Below are 6,534 nucleotides of genomic sequence, written 5' to 3' on the forward strand. Positions count from 1 at the left end.
GCCTTGACTAGATGGACATTTGTTGGCAAAGTAATGTCTCTGCTTTTTAATATGCTGTCTAGGTTGGTCATAGCTTTTCTTCCAAGGAGCAAGTGTCTTTTAATTTCATGGCTGCAGTCACCATCTGCAGTGATTTTGGAGCCCCCCCAAAATAAAGTTTCCCACTGTTTTCCATTGTTTCACCATCTATTTGCCATAAAGTTATGGGACCAGATGCCATGATCTTCTTTTTCTGAATGTTGAGCTTTAAGCCGACTATTTCACTCTCTTATTTTCCTTTCATCAAGAGGCTCTTTAGTTCTTCTTCACTTTCTGCCTTAAGTTTCATATCATATGTGTATCTGAGGTTATTGATATTTCTCCTGAAAATCTTGATTCCAGCTTGTGCTTCATCCAGCCCAGCATTTCTCATGATGTACTCTGCATATAAGTTAAATAAGCAGGGTAACAATATACAGCCTTGACATACTCCTTTCCTGATTTGGAACCTGTCTGTTGTTCCATGTCCAGTTCTAACTGTTGCTTCTTGACCTGCATACATGTTTCTCAAGAGGCAGATCAGGTGTTCTGGTATTCCCATCTCTTTAAGAATTTTCCACAGTTTATTATTATCCACACAGTCAAAGACTTTGGCATGGTCAATAAAGTAGATGTTATTGTGGAACTCTCTTGTTTTTTTGATGATCCAGTGGATTTTGTCAATTTGCTCTCTGGTTCCTCTGCTTTTTCTAAATCCAGCTTGAACATCTGGAATTTCATGGTTCACATACTGTTGAAGCCTGGCTTGGAGAGTTTTGAAGATTTCTTTGCTAGTATGTGAGATGAGTACAATTGTGCGGTAGTTTTTGCAGTCTTTGGCATTGCCTTTCTTTAGGATTGAAATGAAAACAGACCTTTTCCAGTCCTGTGGCCATGCTGAGTTTTCCAAATTTGCTGGCATACTGAGTGTAGCACTTTCATAGCATCATCTTTAATATTTGAAATAGCTCAACTGGAATTCCACCATCTCCACTAGCTTTGCTTGTAGTGATACTTCCTAAGGCCCACTTGACTTTGCATTCCAGGATATCTGGCTCTAGGTGAGTGATCACCCCATCATGATTATCCGGGTCATTAAGATATCTTTTGTATGGTTCTTTTGTATATTCTTGCCACCTCCTCTTAATATCTTTTGCTTCTATTTGGTCCATACCATTTCTGTCTTTTATTCTGCCCATCTTTGCATGAAATATTCCCTTGGTATCTCTAAGTTTTTTGAAGAGATCTCTAGTCTTTCCTGTTCTATTGTTTTCCTGTTTCTTTGCACTGATCACTGAGGAAGGCTTTCTTATCTCTCCTGTTGTCTTAATGTGTATATTATGGGAGTGGGTAAGATCTTTCTATTGTTAGTTGTAATCCTGTCATCTTAAAATGTAAATTGTGGGAACAGGTCTAGTAAGATCTTTACAAACTTGAAGCATTCTTTAATTTATTGTAATAATCAATTAAAAAAGTATATAGCTCTCTTGCTAAGACTAGCAAGAGGGGCACTCTCCATCCCCCTTCTGATGTCTATTTAAGAAGCTTTCTCTTTCCCTTTTCATATACTTTAATAAAACTACTACACAAAAGCTCTTGAGTCATCAAACCTGGTCCCTGGTCCAGAAGCTACATCTTCTTCTTTGGAGATCATGAATCCAACACACTGTTCACTGTAAGCTATCACTAGTTTGTAGGTCATTGTTATGGAAACTGTCAGAAACTATTTGATAAAATTTGCCTTTAGTTTTACATATTTTTATATGGTGGTGGATCTATGTTTTATGCTTGCTGCATTTGTGGTAATCAATTATATTAATTTCTACCATGGAAATTAAGGACTTTCCCATTATAAAAATATGATTCACTGAAATACTTTTACATTTAGCTTCACATTTAAATATTCTTTCTCTTCTCTGACTCTCCTTCCCTTTTCTTCCTTTTTCCTTTAATACAAGGTGAGCAGCACAGCTTTATGGTTCACACAACCAACAGACTGTCTCAATATTACCTTAAATATTTCAACTTTTCTCAAATGATTTAAAATTCCATCTTTATCATGCACTATATTATATATGCCAGTTACTTATGCATCTTCTATTTTGTTTATTTGATCATCCTATTATGGAAAAATTATCATATATTTCTTAATATCATGATGCAACATTTGAATTATTTAATTTTTACTTAATTTGATTTTGATATATTGCTTACATAATTAGAAACATGAAAATAATAATAGCTACTATTGTATTTCACCATATTTCTTCTAATATTTGTATGATATATAGTGTCTTAGAGAAATTTAATGTGAAAAATGTTCATTGTTCTTACAATCATGTAAGTTAATTCCAATCATACATTTTAGTTAACTAAAGTCATAGTATAGAGGTTGTTTTTCTCTGTAATAGTAATAACCATCTGCATTTCCTCTGATCATGTCAATACAGCCTTACATCTCTATACAGAGATAAACCATGATAATTATCAAATATGCTTTTACCTTAAATTATCTCTATAATTATAATCATAAATTTTATAAAATTTTATTACTTTTTATTTTTATTTTTTAATTTAAATTTATTTACCCATCAGCAGATGAATGGATAAGAAAGCTGTGGTACATATACACAATGGAGTATTACTCAGCCATTAAAAAGAATACATTTGAATCAGTTCTAATGAGGTGGATGAAACTGGAGATGATTATGCAGAGTGAAGTAAGCCAGAAAGAAAAACACCAATATAGTATACTAACACATATATATGGAATTTAGAAAGATGATAATGATGACCCTGTATGCAAGACAGCAAAAGAGACACAGATGTATATTACAGTCTTTTGGACTCTGTGAGAGAGGGAGAGGGTGGGATGATTTGGGAGAATGGCATTGAAACATGTGTAATATCATATAAGAAATGAATTGCCAGTCTAGGTTCGATGCAGGGTGCAGGATGCTTGGGGCTGGTGCACTGGGATGACTGGGAGGAATGGTGTGGGTGGGGGGGAGGAGGGTAGGGGGTTTGGGATTGGGAACATGTGTATACCTGTGGTGGATTCATGTTGATGTGTGGCAAAACCAATACAATATTGTAAAGTAAAAAAAAAATAATAATAATAATTAGGTCAAGTGCATGTTGCTATGTTATCTGGAGTAATTTATTCTTATTGTTAAGGAATGTGGGATTGCGACAGTAGCACTATGTCTGGAGGCTAGGGGATTATCTGGGATGACGCTGGTACTTCCATACCCAGGGGTAAAAATTAGTAAACGACTGTAGTAACTCATCCAGGCAGGACCCTCAACACTCAGGTATTTCACATATGACTATTTAAGTTGCACTATCAGTTAAAAATTGCTAATAAACTAAAGATATCTTAAAACTGAGGGGAAATTTAAATAATAAAGGATGACTGTTATAAATAAGGTTATGACAAAGTGAAAATATCAAGAATATGATAGCTATTCATATTCTTGATCTTACTGAATCTATATATGGTTTTTGTATAAATCAGCTATTCTCTTATTTTTTGCCAGTTATTTTATAAAAGATTATTATTGGTAGCTACTTAAATAATTCATTCCTTAGGTTATAGAATATGTAGAGTAGCTGTAATTAGCCAGAAGTGGAATAATTCTCATGCACAAAGAACTACAAAGACTGAGATGACCTTGCCCTTCCAATCTGGGGAGGGACTGAGCAATGTTTTTTTTTTTTTTTTTCCCCTGAGCAAGAAATGTATTATGTTGTTACTGTTGTTACTAAGTTAGAATTTATGGCAAGTAGATAGATATATTTATATATTGAGCAGATAAAGGCTGTTCTGTGTTGCACGTAATCAATTGACATTCAGTGCACATTTTGACTTCCTTCTAGTAGGTAGAGGCTACTCCTTCAGAAGACGCTGGATAGAAGAAACACAACAAAACATCTCATCCTTCTTTGCTACCTTTATGCTTGTAAATAATTTCCATTAAATAGATTCACTTCCCAAGTTTGTGCAACAGACTTTTCACAGATTTGTTTATTTCTGTTTTTAAGCAAGGCAGCAACCTGATGGTTGAGAAACCACTTTCAATGGCGACAGCAGCTAGACTCAGATTACCTTAGTCAGTAGTACAGGTACTAGCATCATGCATAGCCCTCAGATTCCCACACCTATCCAAACCTTTCCTTACACCTGTTTTCTGAATTAAACCCCGTTTTCTTACACATAAAAAAAAGTATTTCTGTTTGTTTTTGCAATGCTACAGATGCACTGGAGGTATGAAAAGGAAAAGATGAATTGGAAAAGGGGAAGGTTAAAAATGTTTTCACCTATGCGAGGAAGAAATAGGGGAGAAATTGGGAAGTAATGGAAAAAGAAAAATGCATTGTTATGATGAGACATAGTATAAACACTCCTTACAAGTAAAAGTAAAATCATGTGTTTGACTAAAAGTGTTAGAGACAGAATTGAATAAAAATACTGACTGGAAAAAAAAAAAAAAAAAAAAAAAACCAACAACCAAAAAACCACCCCCCTGGTAAATCTCATAATTACCCCTCATTTTTCAGTTATTTATATTTTATCTTGAGGTTTAGGTATTTGTAATAATCTTCCAGGCCATTCATTTGAAGCTCAAGAGTGATTATTTAAATCTGTAGTTTAACTACTAAAATATGTTTTAGGAAAATATTTTCCTCTGCTCTTTGAGTCTTTTAACTGGATTTATTTAAGTAAATGCATTTGGGTTGTTTATTTTGAGCCTTTCATCTCTAAAGTAAGTGAAAGCTAATTAAATAAAAATATGTGAAATTTAAGTATTAAGATTCAGCTGTAGAAAGATGTTGATTCATTTTATATTAATGCATAAAATGCACTATATGCATTCATATGAAATCACTTTCCTTTTCTTAGCACATTTACTTTAAAAATATTTGTTAATTCTTTCTCTGCCCCTTTGAGATGTAAATCTTTTGAAAAAGCCTCCTGCCAATTTTATAACCCAGGATTATCAAGTACTGGGAGCCATCTCTTTGAAATGTCATCATCCAGGAAGAGAGTACAGCTTTATCTTGATTTTATGGGGAAGGCAGGACCCTAACTTGGGTGGATGCCTTTCTCTAAGCTGCAAAACAACCTGTCCGGAAGATAAGAGAATAATTTTCCTTTGGGTGAGTCCAGTGGAAAGCAGGTGGCCTTTAATTTTCCCTCTCCAGCTATTAAAAACTCTCCAGCCTTTGTTTCAGTGGTGAAGTGTGAAAGTGGCTCAGTTGTGTCTGACTCTTTGTGACCCCATGGACTATACAGTCCAAGAAACTCTCTAGGCCAAAATACTGGAGTGGGTAGCCTTTCCCTTCTCCAGGGGATCTTCCAAACCCAGGGATCATCATCAACTGAGCCACAAGGGAAGCTCTTTGTTTCAGTGAAGTTGAATTCAAACTGAGTTCTGATCTCTTTGTCCTGTTACAATAATCTTGAATAAAGTCTTCCTTTCTTCCTCTCTTTTTCCTTTAACAGAGAAAATATGTGGTTCAGTTCAGTTCAGTTGTTCTGTCATGTCCGACTCTTTGCGACCTCATGAATCGCAGCACACCAGGCCTCCTTCTCCATCACCAACTCCCGGAGTTCACTCAGACTCATGTCCATCAAGTCAGCGATGCCATCCAGCCATCTCATCCTCTGTTGTCCGCCTCTCCTCCTGCCCCCAATCCCTCCCAGCATCAGAGTCTTTTCAATGAGTCAACTCTTCGCATGAGGTGGCCAAAGTACTGAAGTTTCAGCTTTAGCATCATTCCTTCCAAAGAAATCCCAGGGCTGATCTCCTTCAGAATGAACTGGTTGGATCTCCTTGCAGTCCAAGGGACTCTCAAGAGCCTTCTCCAACACCACAGTTCAAAAGCATCAATTCTTCGGTGCTCAGCCTTCTTCACAGTCCAACTCTCACAACCATACATGACCACAGGAAAAACCATAGCCTTGACTAGACGAACCTTAGTCGGCAAAGTAATGTCTCTGCTTTTGAATACACTATCTAGGTTGGTCATAACTTTCCTTCCAAGGAGTAAGCGTCTTTTAATTTCATGGCTGCAGTCACCATCTGCAGTGATTTTGGAGCCCCCCAAAATAAAGTCTGACACTTTCCAATCTTTCCCCATCTATTTCCCATGAACTGATGGGACTGGATGCCATGATCTTAGTTTTCTGAATGTTGAGCTTTAAGCCAACTTTTTCACTCTCCACTTTCACTTTCATCAAGAGGATTTTTGGTTCCTCTTCACTTTCTGCCATAAGGGTGGTGTCATCTGCATATCTGAGGTTGTTGATATTTCTCCCAGCAATCTTGATTCCAGCTTGTGTTTCTTCCCGTCCAACATTTCTTATGATGTACTCTGCATATAAGTTAAATAGCAGGGTGACAATATACAGCCTTGATGTACTCCTTTTCCCATTTGGAACCAGTCTGTTGTTCCATGTCCAGTTCTAACTATTGGTTCCTGGTCTGCATACAGATTTCTCAAGAGGCAGGT

Source organism: Capra hircus, chromosome 8 (assembly GCF_001704415.2).
Source record: "Capra hircus breed San Clemente chromosome 8, ASM170441v1, whole genome shotgun sequence".
NCBI lineage: Eukaryota > Metazoa > Chordata > Mammalia > Artiodactyla > Bovidae > Capra > Capra hircus.